A 15241-nucleotide genomic window follows, 5' to 3' on the forward strand; every position below is an offset into this window, starting at 1 on the left:
CTTCCTATTTTTTCAAGCGAATTATTTATTTCACTTAGTACATATTTCAACCGCTCCTATAGACCACACACTCTAACTTGATTTTTACTTCACTATAATTCAAAAAACTGAAGTAACTTTGTGTTTTAATTCTCTTTCATTTGTTTATAATACCCATCATAGTTCTTAACACATGTGATCAGGAAATTTGATGTCCAAAGTCTTGTATATAAAAAAATATGTTGAGAAATATTGATTTCTTAAATAAATAATGTTAATACTTTAAAGAATTAGTTAACTTCTAGTGGACATACCTCAATTCAATCGTAAAATTGGATAAAATAAGGCTAATAATTAAGAAATCTAAGCAATTAATCGAACCAATTAGAGCAACTTTAAAGACAGTATCTTAATATTAAGAAAATCTGACTTAGCCAATTACACTGCCGGAGTGAGTTAATTTGTTTGTAATCAGGAAGCAGCTGCTGTTACTTATAGAAGTAATGTGAACTCACTTATATAAAGTATTGCAACAACCAATTGGGTATCAATTATCATTAATAAAGATGCTCATATGTGTAATTTTCAGCATGGGATCGGTGCACTGATTCTTATTGAGCACATTGTGGTCCATTCATATAATGAAGGGATGCTAATATACCTTTCAGTAACCAGAAAACACAATTCGCTTTTTAATTGATTTTTGTACTAGAAAAACTTGCTAGTGGGCAAACAGCTAAATTATTTAAAGAGAATTCAAACATCAATTTTGTATATCTTGAGTTGATGCTTATCTCTGGATCGTGACTATAATATAACTGCATCCTGGAGTAGGGAGAGTGACCTATCTGACATTTATTTTATCGTCTTGAAGATTTGAAGCATGGCTTTGGCTCATTTACTAGGATATTAGTAATATTTTAACCACATATATTCCTGTGGTGAAAAAAATAAATAGAAGTGCCAAGACAGGCAGCACACATAGCTCTAAATAGTCTCTATATCAAAACCAACTATCTTTAGACAAATTGTACACAGAAAGTACAATCAATGTGAAAGATCATTTCATTATATTGTTTTGAAGTTGAGTAAAAATAATTTTAACGAAATAATTTTAAACCATTAAAGTTTAAACGTAATAAGACTATATGCAAAAATTAATGTTAGCTGTAAATTTTTATTGAAACGTGTATTTTTCGTTAGAAAATAACAAGACTCAAAGTAAAAGAGTCAAGTACTGAGCAATTTGACAAATCTTAATTCCAGCTGTGATTATGAAATGTACAAAATTTGTATTCACATGATCAGTCGTCTTTGAAAATATTGTACTTAAGTTGAGGTGAAAAATGAGAAAAAGCTAAAGCATCCCAACGTATGTGGTACTCGCTCAATGCTTGTTACATATTATTAGAATGTACATCTTACGCATTTTTAACTTAGTCACGAAGCTTTTAAATTGTACTTGTGGTCAGTTTCATTCAATTCTTAATGATGTAGAAAATTATGGATAAATACGACGATATATGTCTCAAAAGTCTTGACGTTCAGGCTATAAATCGCAGTCGCAAACCACTTTAAAATCTTATAAGCCACGAATGCAGATTTTATGTGAGTCTTCTCTATAAAATTAGGTGTGATTTCTGCACATATTATGCAGATCGTAGTACGCAATTTTATTTTTTTACCTTCCTTTCATGGTTTTATTGCTTCTGTCATTCCATCAACGGTTAAAGAGTAGCTGATAGTAAGAATAACAATATTGTCAGAATCACGTGGTCACAACATATGAAGCTCTATGTCTATTATTGAGCAATGACACTCGAAAACGAAAATTTAACAATAATCATGAAATTTTACTAAGTGTAAAACGGGAAGTTTCTGGGTAAAAATTTTGTGCAACATATATGATGGGAGGAGCTGAGGGAATGATAACTGGTCTGTTTCTCTCTGTCACTATGTAAGTTATAATACCACATTTGAGGCCTTATTAAACACGAATACCTTATAGCTGATTGGAGACATCAATGAAAATGCGTATGATTGTGTTCCTTGTTACCTAAATGGTCAATATGCTTCAATAACATTAGCCATGCAAGAAGAAAAAGAGAATCTTTGATGAAGATTGATATATTAATTCCATCGTCCCCTTAATTGATTTTTAAGATCATTTTGTCTCTCAAAGAACGTGAAATATTATTGCAATATTTCTAGACGCTAAAAGCTCCAATTAACCCTTCGATGGTTTGTTTGTTGGTACCTTATTTTCTTCTTGAATTAAAAAAGTTGATAAAACGCGGGACCAATAACAAGCAGACTAATATATATTTGTGTAAAATGCAACTTGGAAATGTACAGATTAATTGGATGAGCCGATTGAAAAACAAGTGCTTGATTCAACCACACCATTAATCTTTCCTTGTCTTCCATAATTCACTGAACAAGCTTGCTATCAACGATCTGTAGGTTGCTGTCCTAACACAAGGTGATAGAGAAAGTATTTATTTGTTAAGAAAATAATAGACAAGAATCGCTCCTCACGCAGAATAGACTTGTTGGTAAGAGTAAGACAAACCTTTTTACTTATTTTTAAAATATAGAAATATTTAATAAATGTTCTATTCTTTTAATAAAATCTTCTATTTATTTCTTGATGTGTGGTAACTTGTTAAATTCAGTATCTTTTTCACTGTTTATTCTAAAGAGATAGTGTAAATATATAACACTTGTAAATAAACAATTTGAGGTCCCAAATAATATCCTAACAAGAACACTTTCTTAACGAGAGAAACGAATAAACTTTGGGGAAGAGAGTGATGAGCTAGCTAGAAACGGTCATGTTGACAAGTGGTATATTCCCAAAATTTTCAATCTTTTTTATATCTTTCTCATGACTTAAAGTGAAGTTCAGAAAATGAATATATATTTAATGGAATTAGGATAACGCAAAGTCGGTGCTTTTGCCACCCATTATATATATGTATATCGAGATCTTTGATTCAAACATGTCAAACCCAAAAGAAGATTTGGGCCACTTTAATTAAAAGTTAAGGTGGATGATTCTATCTGCCTAGCTTAGCCATAATCTTGGTTTTAATTTATCTTAGTTGGAAACAGGTGGAGTTGGTTTCCGCAAGGGAGGTTAAGGCAGAATATGAATATTTGAGATTTTCTTGCGAGGTTGGATAGATATGCTTTCGGTTATACCTTTCTCTTATTTTGTATGGTTGAATTGGTAATTTTGGTTTTGATTTGTGGAAGAAAAAAGGTTGATTCATTTCAGAAACATGATGATATATTTGAAAACATGAGAAGTTAGAAAAGTTTGTTGCTCCTTTAGAGCTTTTCGACATAATAGAATTAATTATCCCTTGTGGTTGGTGAGAAAAGAAACTAAAAAAATCTAGCTCAATCCCCCACCTTTTTACACTAGATATCAAATTAACACGATATTAGCTGTGAATACGATATATCAAACCTACTATTTTGAACTCCTAAGTTAATCTAACATGGCTTAGACACGCAAGTCACAACCTAGTCAAGCTTTCTAGTTAATTTTAACCCATGAAATGGAAAAGGAGCACGCAAAAGCTGAAGTAATTAAGTTGAACCATCTTTTGGTTTCTTATTAGTCACTTTAATCCAATTAGAGACATGATTAAGTTTGAGCATGTTTAAAAAAGAGTTGTTATTACCAGATATTTACTTCTTCCTTTTTTTCATCTAACCGGACTTTATCTTATTTTTCTTTTTATCTCTCTTTATTTCTTTTTTTATGTAGTTGTAATTCTTGTTACATCTATATTTTTTCTTTCTACTTTTTCTTTTCATCCACTCATACATCCCAAAAATGGAATGTACTTTCACCATTTTTCAAATAAATTAGGCCTCCCCAGGCATGCATGTAACTTGGGACCATGAAATTTTAATTGGTTCTTAACGAGGAAGTCATTTCTCTTCCTTCTAATTGGCTTGAGCTTGATGGAGAAGTTAAGATAGAGAGAAAAGGTCAGCCATTACACTCAGTGTATTAGACATCATACCCAATCTAAACGAAAACAAGGATTGTTTGTTATAGCAGATAGTGACTTTTGGAAATTACTACCCTCCGAAAGTCTGTCTTTACGTACCATAGCTTTGCACTATTGGTCAACAAGGAGGATTTCACGATCTATGATGTAAAGGGACATAGTAGGAGTTGGAAGCTGACTAAGACGTGATTTTTTTTTCCTTTCTTTTTCATCTCCTTCCCCCCCCACAAACTTGGATATTGATTGGCTTCCCCATGTTATCGCATTATGAGTATTTGTTCGGAGACAGGTAGTTGGTTATAATTTTAAGAGAAATTATACTCATAGTTCTACCCCTACTATATATATATATATATATATATATATATATATATATATATATGTTCTTTGAAGATATAATCGTTTGAATTACTATCAGACACAAAATATATATGTAAATATCATTCTCAACATGAATTTAAATATTAATTTATTACATCATAAAATAATAGCTTATTTTACAGGATCCAACTCCAACTCGATCTCATTGGTAAAAGATAATTATAATAATTTTTTTATTATCAAGAGAAAGGTAAAAAGAGAAGATAAAGGAAATACTTTTTCTATATCATATTTGACATTTAAGATTTTTAATTTCACACAAATTAAAAAAATAATTAAATATTTTTTTAAAATTTTTATAATTACATTATTAAATATTTTAAGACAACAGTTATTTGGCATTAAAAAAAGACAATAGTTATTTGAGGTCGTAACTGAAATAAATAATAATAATATTTCATTCAAAAAGTGTCAATCAAAATGCGCTTACATGATAGAAACGCAAGTCATTTACCGCAAGTCCGCTAGAGTAATAATGCATGAAAGTCTTGCTTTTTAATCGATCGGAAGCATTAGGTATAATCATTTTGGTTGGATCTTTTGGCATATGCATATATGGTTGGGAAAAAGTAGATTAATCATGGCTGAGAAAATTATTTTAATGCGGGAAAAAGAGAGTAAAAAGGATAAAATCTGTTAGAAGGATAAAATTTCTGACTTCTCAATCTTTTTTCGCTGTATCACATGAATCATGAACACAAATAGTATCTATACTATCATGAACTCAAAAAATGTGCAACACTTCTTTTTGGTAAATTGCATATAAAACTCATGTGTTATATATACTTTCATTTCAAGTTTTCTCCAAAACTTTTCAGTTAGTCCTTATGATACTTTGAGTTAATAACTCACGATACTTTTGCTCACTTGTGTTGATGATTAGCTTGGTTTTGTATTTTGAAATTTGTAATTGGTTTTTGTACTTCACTATTAGAATGGCCTGGCACTCCTTGTGATTAGTCTGTTGTTTCTGATATTAATGATATCTTTTGCTTTTAAAAAAACCTTCAATTAGTGAAAACTGTAATTATAATATACAAATAAGGTGATTCATCAAGCAAAAACTATACACACAAAGTTAAGATTTAAATTGTATTTTTTTTTATCTCTCTAGTATTATAATTGTGTAATTTAATTTAGTTTAATGAGTTCATTTAATTATGTCAATTGAGTCTTGTAGGTGTTGAAAAATCATAGTTTTACAATGTGATTTAAGTCTTTCAAAATTTATAATTGTTTGATTGGAACTAATTTTTGGAAACAAAAATTACATAATTATGATATCTAAAAAGATTAAAATCGTATTATTATGATACTTGAATATTCCATCAATATTTATTTTTTCTCTGAAAATATTATAAATTATTTTTTTCTTCCATTAAACAATTTTTTTGGGATCTGTCCCTACTTTAAGCCTTCTCCTAATCCAAACTTTTTTTTTTAAAAAAAAAAGTAGCATCTTATTTGCAGATAAAATACCTTACCATTACCATTTATTCTTAAGTGCTTATCTTTTCGTGGAGCTTTCTGTGCAATGTCCTATCTTAGGCACTCTCTCTATCGAGCTTGCATGTCGTCATCAGCTAGCCTAGCTAAGAAAACTTGATTCGCTAATTTCCTACGAGATGGGCTATATATAAAAGCGTGTTATATGACATACAAGAGTCCATTACTATACAGCCATTTAACCTTTTAGCCAAAAAATAAATAAAAGTGACTGATGAGTCTTCAAGTTCGTTGACATGCAACCTGATTGCTTTACCTGACACATACGTGATTAAGATTAAGATAAATGGCAATGGAGGATTTCCGTGTGCAACAATCCGAAGTTTACTTTGAACCTTTTTCTCACGCGATGGTAACCATTCAGTCAACCAGATCTTGCTGTAACACATGGAAAAAGAAAGGACGATCGACAAAAGAACACTGATCCATCCAAAGCCGCACGATCTGGCTTTGCATGACATGTTAATGGTGAAGGTGGGGTCTTTAACTATTCACGCAAGTCTAGCTCAAATTAATGTGCGGCCGATTTCACATTCCATCTCAACACCAACAACCAAATATGGGAAAAAGAAAAAAGGCATCTAGCTAGGTACTTTGGTTTAGCTTGTTAGGAAGGATGGAAATTTTAGGTGGACCATGTCTAAAGTTTAAGTAATAACATGATTGTCTATGAAATTAATTATATGTCTGAGTTGGCTATGCTCCCGTTTAAATGTTTGAAAGATCTTTTTGCTAAAGCTTGTCGAAAAGCCTTTTAGAATCGGTGAATGCTTAATATTATTTAAATAAATAATATATAAAATGTAAATTTTTATATTATTGTCTAATTATAAATTGTTATATATAATAAATTTATTAACTTTTAAAATTGCTATATATAATAATATATATTTTTATATTTTCGTACAATTAATGTTGTTGTAAAGAAAAAATATATATACAATTAATGTTATATGAAGTTTATAGCACCATGTTAAAATTGATAACGTTTTAATGAATAAATCCACCTTAAATATGCGTGCGTTTGCCTTTATGAACAGAAATTCCATGTGTGATGAAGTGGAGGAATTAGAACCTATAAAGATACTCTGAAATTCTAGTTAGGGTCACTGAGACAGCAGGTATAATAGCTAACCTTGGTCAAAGTATACTTGAGCTAGTAATTATAAGCATATCATTTATAAGATTGAAGTGATAATGTGCCATAAACATTGATAATAGCTGAATCCCACAGGGCCTTGGGCTAGGGATTCATTTAATAGAATGCTCCAGACAACCCAACATAAGCTGCGTGTTATTCTTGGGGTTCAATTCAAAAGTCCTCAGTCATTGGACTTGACTCAGTCTCTAGCTACAACAACATTTGCACTATTTTGTTTTCTCTGTACTTTTCTTTTAATTAAACTGATTTTTAAACTATTGTAAAATTCAAAGGATTTAAAATTAGTCTAACAAAATTATATTTATAAATAATAATTTTTTTAAAAGTATATATATATATATATATATATATATATATATATAAACAATATATTTTAACCTAAAATTTTAAAGTTGAAGTTTATAAAAAAAATTTCACTTATATATTACTTAATTTTTTTAATATGAGACTGCACCTTACATTATTGTAATACACAAGTTCAAATCACACGGTTACTTATGAACTATATAGGAGTCTTACGGTAAAAAAAATTAAAGTGGTAGCAACTGTAAGGACCAAATTTGTGCGAAAATAAGATATTCCTTTTACAGTGACTACATGTCAAAATTTTAGGTGAAACATGTGTGATTGTCCCCGACTTGTCTTGTACTTTTAATAAAGTTAGATTGCCATGTTTCATGGCGTGCACCTGCAAGATATGAAATTTATTACTTCACTGCCGAAAAGGTTATTTTTTTCACTTAACTAAGGCGTAACTCTCAATCTTCTTTTTTTCCTACTTCTGATGCAAGTTTCGTTTGGTTCATAATTTGCATATACCAACCTTACAGGACTTAACTACCCTAATGTTATACAATTCTGAGATTGCGGGGATAGGAAGCCGCAACGAAGATACAAGGTATAAAGAGCTTCTTTCCTTTGTACCACATAATACTATATACTAGATATATTTTATATGGATAACAACTTAGAGACAAATATAGCTTAAAGTTTATTTAACTTTTGAGAAGGCATATTCTTATCTTAATTGTTGTTGTCAAATAAGCTCTTATATTGTTCAAATGAAATTTCCAATTGCGGTCTTGAAGATGCCATAATACTGGAGCGTACTGCAGATGAGATCGATGCTTTTGTATGAGCGGCTTACACATTGTTAACTCAATAACGTCATAGAATAGAGAATATGTGACAAAAATAGCTATGAAACTTTGAAATACAATATGCCCTTTGGTACTTGTGAAACTCAAAAGCAAGACAAGACAAGACCATTCGAATTTCTATCCGTTTTATCTTTTTATCCTTTTCCACTGTCAAAGGTGAAAGGGTCCAAGATATTTTTTAAGGACTGACATGCATGCTCCAGAGGAAGTAGCAGTAGTAGAGTACTAAGTAGTGTTGGATTGGCACAGTTGCTACGTACGTCTTTCTAAATTTTCTATGGTTCCAAAAGCTCCTGTGGTCAAGTTGGAGACAAACATTTGCGGTGCATATGAGAGTAGTTACTAGTTAGAAGAAAAAGTTGGTTGAGTTCTCTGCTCAAAGTTCCTCGTGTACTTCAACTCTAGGGGCTTTTACTTAACAAAGAGATAAACATGGGACCCAAAATTGTTCTCTGAAAAAAAAAAGAGCTTGATTGACTACTACATGTGTCTACATTGACGTGATTTTGATATGTAAGTTTAAGCTATTAGTTAAAACTTTTAACTTAAAAAGGACACAGAAAAAACAAAAAAACAACATGGAACTCACACGACCACTAACATCGTACCTCACAATTACTTATTGATCTTTTTTTTGTTTCTCAATCTTATCTGCAAGTTTTCAATCACTCGTGAAGAGTAGAGAGTCCTCTCTCGTGGCTTATGTGTAAGCAAAAATGGTGGTATCCGGTCCTTTTTGGCAGAACAATGTTTGGTGCTTTTTGGAGAAATGTGGGTGGCCCCACTAGAGCATTTTTCCTTTGTGGCAATAACACCCTATTTGCTTTATGCCAAGCTCTTGGGTTGTAGGCACTTTCAACTTTAACAAAAGGGGACAAGTTGAACGGTATTTGTGAGTTGGATTGGTCCTAAAGTCTAAAATGCACGGTGGAAAATTAGTGCTGATGAAATTGAAATCACCAATAGATGTAAGACATTAATGGTTAACTCGAAATATTATCATCATAATCTATTTGGGAGATTCGGTGTATCAGAAAAAGTGGGATGAGGAGAACGGCATCTGTCATAGAGCTTGCTGATCTAGTCATTCCCAGCTATTAGTACCAATTGGCCAAAAGCACATCAAAGATATTTAAACACATAATAATACTACTAGTACTATAATGCTACATGGAAGTCATGTGGGATGTCTTACATGAATAATAATTATAGTATATCTGTAGAAAACAAGCTAACTGGCTTCATCTCAGTTATAAAATTAGGCTTTAATATCGTTTGAATGTAGTTATTTTTTTCAAATTTATCAATTGGGTTATTTTAGAATTATTATTCATTTTGAGATAAATTGTAACATATGTTATGATTTATGGGTTGTAAGTCATAGCATCCTTTTTTTTATTGTTTTTTTAACTGAATTGCAACTTCAGTTATTTATTTTATAATTTATGACTTTAAAGTGGTAGTTTTTTTTTTTACATTTACAATTTTAAAATCGTAAATATTTTTTTTACATTATGTCTTTTTTTTTATTTTTCTACGTTAATTTTTTTTTAAAAAATTGTAAATAATTTTTTAAATTTAATTATTTTAAAATCAATATCATTTTAATTTTTTAGTTTTACCTAATATTTCTATATGGTTTTATTTAATAATTTATATATATATATATTCTATATCGTTTTATTTAATATATTTCATATTTCATATTTTTTAATATTGTTTTATTTAATATATTTATTTATATTTTATATTTTATATATTTTTTACTAATATTAAGAAATTTATTTGTTTTGTAAATGAAAAAATAATACAAAATACTTAAATTTAAAAAGACTAAAGAGAAATATAAAAACACAACATAATACATTAATATAAATTGACTAAAATTTAAATAAAAATATTAAAATATTTTGTTACTAATATTAACTTATAATTATTAAATAATATTAATTTTATTGTATAAATGAATTTAATATTAACAATAGATTTATAATATATTAATATAAAATGAACAATATAAATTAAAGAAAAATATAAAAATAAAAATAGTATTAGTCGTCATTAAACTAATGTATTATGTTTTTCTTTAATTTGTATTGTTTATTTTATATCAATATATTATTTTTTTATTATTTGATTTAATTATTTTGCATTTATAAAAAAATAAAATTCCTTAAAATTAATAAAAAAAATATTAAACATGAAAAATATATCAAATAAAATAATATTCAAAAAATATATAAAATATTAAGTAAAACCATATAAAAAATATATACAAAATATTAAATAAAATTAAAAATTTTAAAAAAAACATTTATTTATTAAGTAATTAAATAAAAAATTATTTGCAATTTTTAAAAAAAAATTAACTTAAAAGATGCTTACAATTTTTTAAAATAAAAATTAACATAAAAAAGTAAAAAAATATATTTACGACCTCAAAGTCATAAATAAAAAAAATATTTATGACTTTAAAGTGGTAAATGTAAAAAAAAAAAAATTACAACTTTAAAGTTATAAATTTAAAAAAATAAATCATTAAAAAATTTATGACTTCAGTCTAAAAAAATAAAAATAAAAAGTCATAAAATTAATAAATTTGAAGAAAAATTACACCAAACAGGATTAAAGTCATAAAATTACCTTGATTTGCTTATCTCATAAAAATAGTACCTTGCCTCACGTAAATCGAACTGACAAGTGAAACAAAACAAAAAAAGAGATAGGTTTGTTTAAAGGTCTATTTATAGCCTATCAACGTTTATAAGCTTTATACAAAACAGGCCGTGTAAGTAGATTTTCAGCTGAGATCTTAAAAATTGACATGTAAAAAGTAGGTGCATGTTTGGAACCAAGTTTGAGAAGCACGTCTGCATCCTCTCTCCATGTCCAAAGACCAAAAAAAAAATCAATAGATTAGACTCAAATTTTGTAGTTATAAATCATATCAGATTAAAGCTTATCAAACTTTGGTCTAACCTTTTTCAACTACTAATATAAGTTACGGCCTTCTTCTAGCTAGCTCAAATACCCAATGGCAATTGTTTTAATTAGCTAGATCTCATGATGATACAATGTAGTTTTTTATTTTTATTTTTTCTTTATAGACCACAATACTATCCTAGAAGAGAAGTAATCCTGACCGACTCAGGTAAAATTATTATAAATAATAAATTTTTGCCTTCTATTTAATTAAGGACTTCTCGGACCTTTAATTAAGATGATACAATACATTTAACTTCATTAAAAAAACATAATTAAATCTACATTAGGTCACTATTCAGGTTGCTCAAAGATTAATCAAGGGTTGATAAAATAAAGATTTAATTATTTATTTAGTCTTATAGTTTGTAAATATATTTAGTTCCTATAATTAATAAATAAATTTTTTAATTTTAAAGTTTATCTTTTAATTTCTAAAACATCATTGTCGTTAAAAAAATTTAACCAATGGAGTGAGAAAAAAAATTTAACAATAATGATCTTTTAGAAATTAAAATATAAATTTCAGGAAAAAAAATTATTCATTAAATTTTAAAGATTAAAAAATTCATTTATTTATTATAAAGATTAAAATAGATAAATTTAAAAACTATAAAAATTAAATGAGTAATTAAATCTAAAATAAAGTGAATTTCTGTTCGACTTTCCTATGGTAAATGTTGACGAATCTTTTCTATGAAAAACTGGCAATGATTTAATTCTGACATATCATATATATGAAATCGACTCTTTCAAATGAATTAAATGACTTACTTCCTCCTCATTTTGGGCTCAGGTATGTTCTCATCTGTAGCATAATTAAATCTGTCCAATTAACATTATCTACTTTTCCTGTATTTTTTCTGACCAAAAGGTTATTTTTAACACTGGAATTAGGTTTTGATTTATACAGGTACTCTTCCTCCGCACAGAGCATTGCTGGCGTCTCCCTCGTTGAGAATTGAAACCATTTTAATTGATATCATAATGCTTTATGGCAAGTTATTTTATGTGTAACAGAGCGCTAAAATGAATATAATTATTCATTTTTTTTGTCTGATGAAATTAAAACACGTCTCAGGTTCTAACTTTTCCAATGGCACGTTTTAGAATGTGGTTTATGGGTATAATTCAACATTATAAAATCAGTCTGTAACGTGAAATTTGCACCTCATCCCTCACTCCCAAAGTTTGTAAGACATAAGCGACTCGTTTGATATGATATCTGTCTGATAACGGCGGCCCTATCAATAAATTCTCTAAAACTTGCTTGTAAGTTAAGGTTGGTAATTCACTTATATATTACTTTCTTTGTTTCTAAGATTATTTTTTAAAAAAATTATTTCTTTTTATAGGATATTTTTTCAATTTTTAGATATATTAATTATTTTTTTCTATATAATTTAAATATTTAATGAGAAATAAGTTAATACATAGAGAAGATACTAAAAGGATAATTTTGGGATAATAATCAATAAATTTAATGTGATAAGTATTCTTCTAATAAGACGTAACTTTTGTGATTATGATTTCATTATTATTGATATAATCTTAGTTGTGTAATTGCAACATTTGAAATTAAATATCTTTTTGTTAACTACCAAATAAATTCCATCACATTCACAACTTTAAACAACAACAATATATTATAAACACTTATTTAACAACTTTCATATCCCACATACATGTAAAAGAGAGCTCAAATTATATCATTATAAATTATTATATTATTCAATAATCTTTTAAGATAAAATAACTCAAAATCTACCATTAAATTGAAAATTTTAATCATATAAATTATATCTACAAAAAATTATATTAATTTTAAATTATATAATATTTTATTATAATATACATAAAAAATGACATGCTATATACTTTTAACATATATAAAAATAAGAGTTCTTCAATAATATTTTTTAATTTTGACAAAAATTAAAATAAGAATCAAGTTAATATTCAGTTATTATTTAATAATTAGATTGATAAAAATCACATATAATAATTAGCTTAAACAATTTTTTGTTAATAAAAAAAGAGTAAATGATTTTTACATTATCCTTTGATTATGAATTATCATATAACTAAAAATTATTAAAGTTTACAATAATTATTTTAAAAGATAATTTTATAGTGATTTTGAAATTGATTCACAGTATTAAGATCATTATGAATTCATCAAAATAAAATAAAATCATTATGCTAAATATGTATAAAAGTAAACTATAAATAATTAGTCAAAGGTCCTGATATCCGATATTTTGAAAATAAGGCAACTTCGGTTTAACGGCATGCGCGGTTGATATAAATTTTTTATATTATCAATAATTTGTGATTAAATGTTATTAACATTCAAAAAAATTTATATCATTATTGTATATATTATTCATTCTTATTTTAAAGTGATTAACCAAGAGTGTGTTTATTTTTATTTCAATTTAGAATATATTATGATTTTAAGTAACCTATTAAAAAATTTAAATAATCGTACTTTTACTCATCCACGTTAAATATATAAGCTCATCACTTCAAAACTTTATTTTAGTAAAGACGTCAGTACAGAATATTCTTATTGAATTAGATACTCAAAGTGTAATTTAGCTAAACCATAGTTTTTTTATTCTAATTGACGAGTCCCTAAAAATTAAATTATTCCAATGAAGTAAGAAGTCTTAATTTTTTCTTTCTAAAAGTAAAAAATACAAGATTGCCAAATCCTTAGCTCCAATTCGTCGGGTCCTGCTCCATTAAAAGTGGTTTCACATCAGCATTTTCTTTAATTATTTGATTTATTCGTGTGATTTAAATTAAATACGCTTAAAAAATCAAGAGTAGCGTATTTGAAACAATCAATGTTTAAGCGTTACAATAAAAACAATTGTCGCTGTGAAGTTATAAACTTCTTTCTTTTTATAATCATTATATTTATTTATGAAAGTCTCTAACTCATTTGGAAGATTAGTGTGCATAACTGGTTATAAATCTCATCATATTTTTTTCTGATTTATAGGAATCAAAAAAGAATTATTGATATGTAAATATCATATTTTAGTAAATTATACATTTTTATTTATAAAACTCAAGTTTAAAATAATATTTATTTTTTTATAAGACTCAATTTATAATATTTTATGCATTAATTAATTTTTTATTAGAAATATTCTTTATGAAAAAAAATAATGTATTCATAAACAATTAAAAGAAAAAAGACTATTAATGACAAAAATAGTTTTAAAAAAATTATAAATTTAAAATAAATTTATTATTATCAACTAAATTAACCATTTTTCTTAATCTAGATAATTGAGTTTTATATACAGAAACAGAGTCAATACTATTCTCATTGGGAGATGTTTAAATGATATTGTCATATTTTATTTTAAGAACTATAGTTGTTTTCCTTGAAAGATTTATTTATATTTGTTACACATAACCCATTTTAATGTGAATCAATTTATCAGTGATTAAAACCAATATAATTTCTAGGGTCACTAATAATTAATTTTAAGAGATTGTATTATTAATTTTAAAGCTTCAATAAACGAAGTGATGTTTTTTAATTTTATAAAAAAATGTTTTGAATATTTATATCATCAACTTTGAAACTTTACTCAAATTAGATTCAAAATCACTTGCCAACAGTGCTGAAAGGTAAAAAAAAAAAAAAAAAACCATAAAAGACTCTTTTTTCTGGCCATGGTATAAAATAGACAAATTATAACTCATTATTAATTTCTCAGAAAGAAAGAAAAATAAAGTGTAATTTTCTCCTAATTTTAATATTCTATAAAATTAGAAAAAAGTCAAATTAGGTCAATTTTTTAAATTAACACCAACAATTTTTATATTTTTGTAAAATGAAAACCAATAAAAAGTTAAAATAACAATTTATGCATTACCTTTATAATTTAACATTTGACTTTTATTTAACAAAAATATTAAATTAAAAAAAAAGTTTAAAATCTAAACCAGTTTTGTCATCAATTTGTCACCTTTGTATATTCACTAAACTGGTTTCCTTAAATGAGCTAAACACCTATTAA

Source organism: Glycine max, chromosome 10, assembly GCF_000004515.6.
Source record: "Glycine max cultivar Williams 82 chromosome 10, Glycine_max_v4.0, whole genome shotgun sequence".
Taxonomy (NCBI): domain Eukaryota; kingdom Viridiplantae; phylum Streptophyta; class Magnoliopsida; order Fabales; family Fabaceae; genus Glycine; species Glycine max.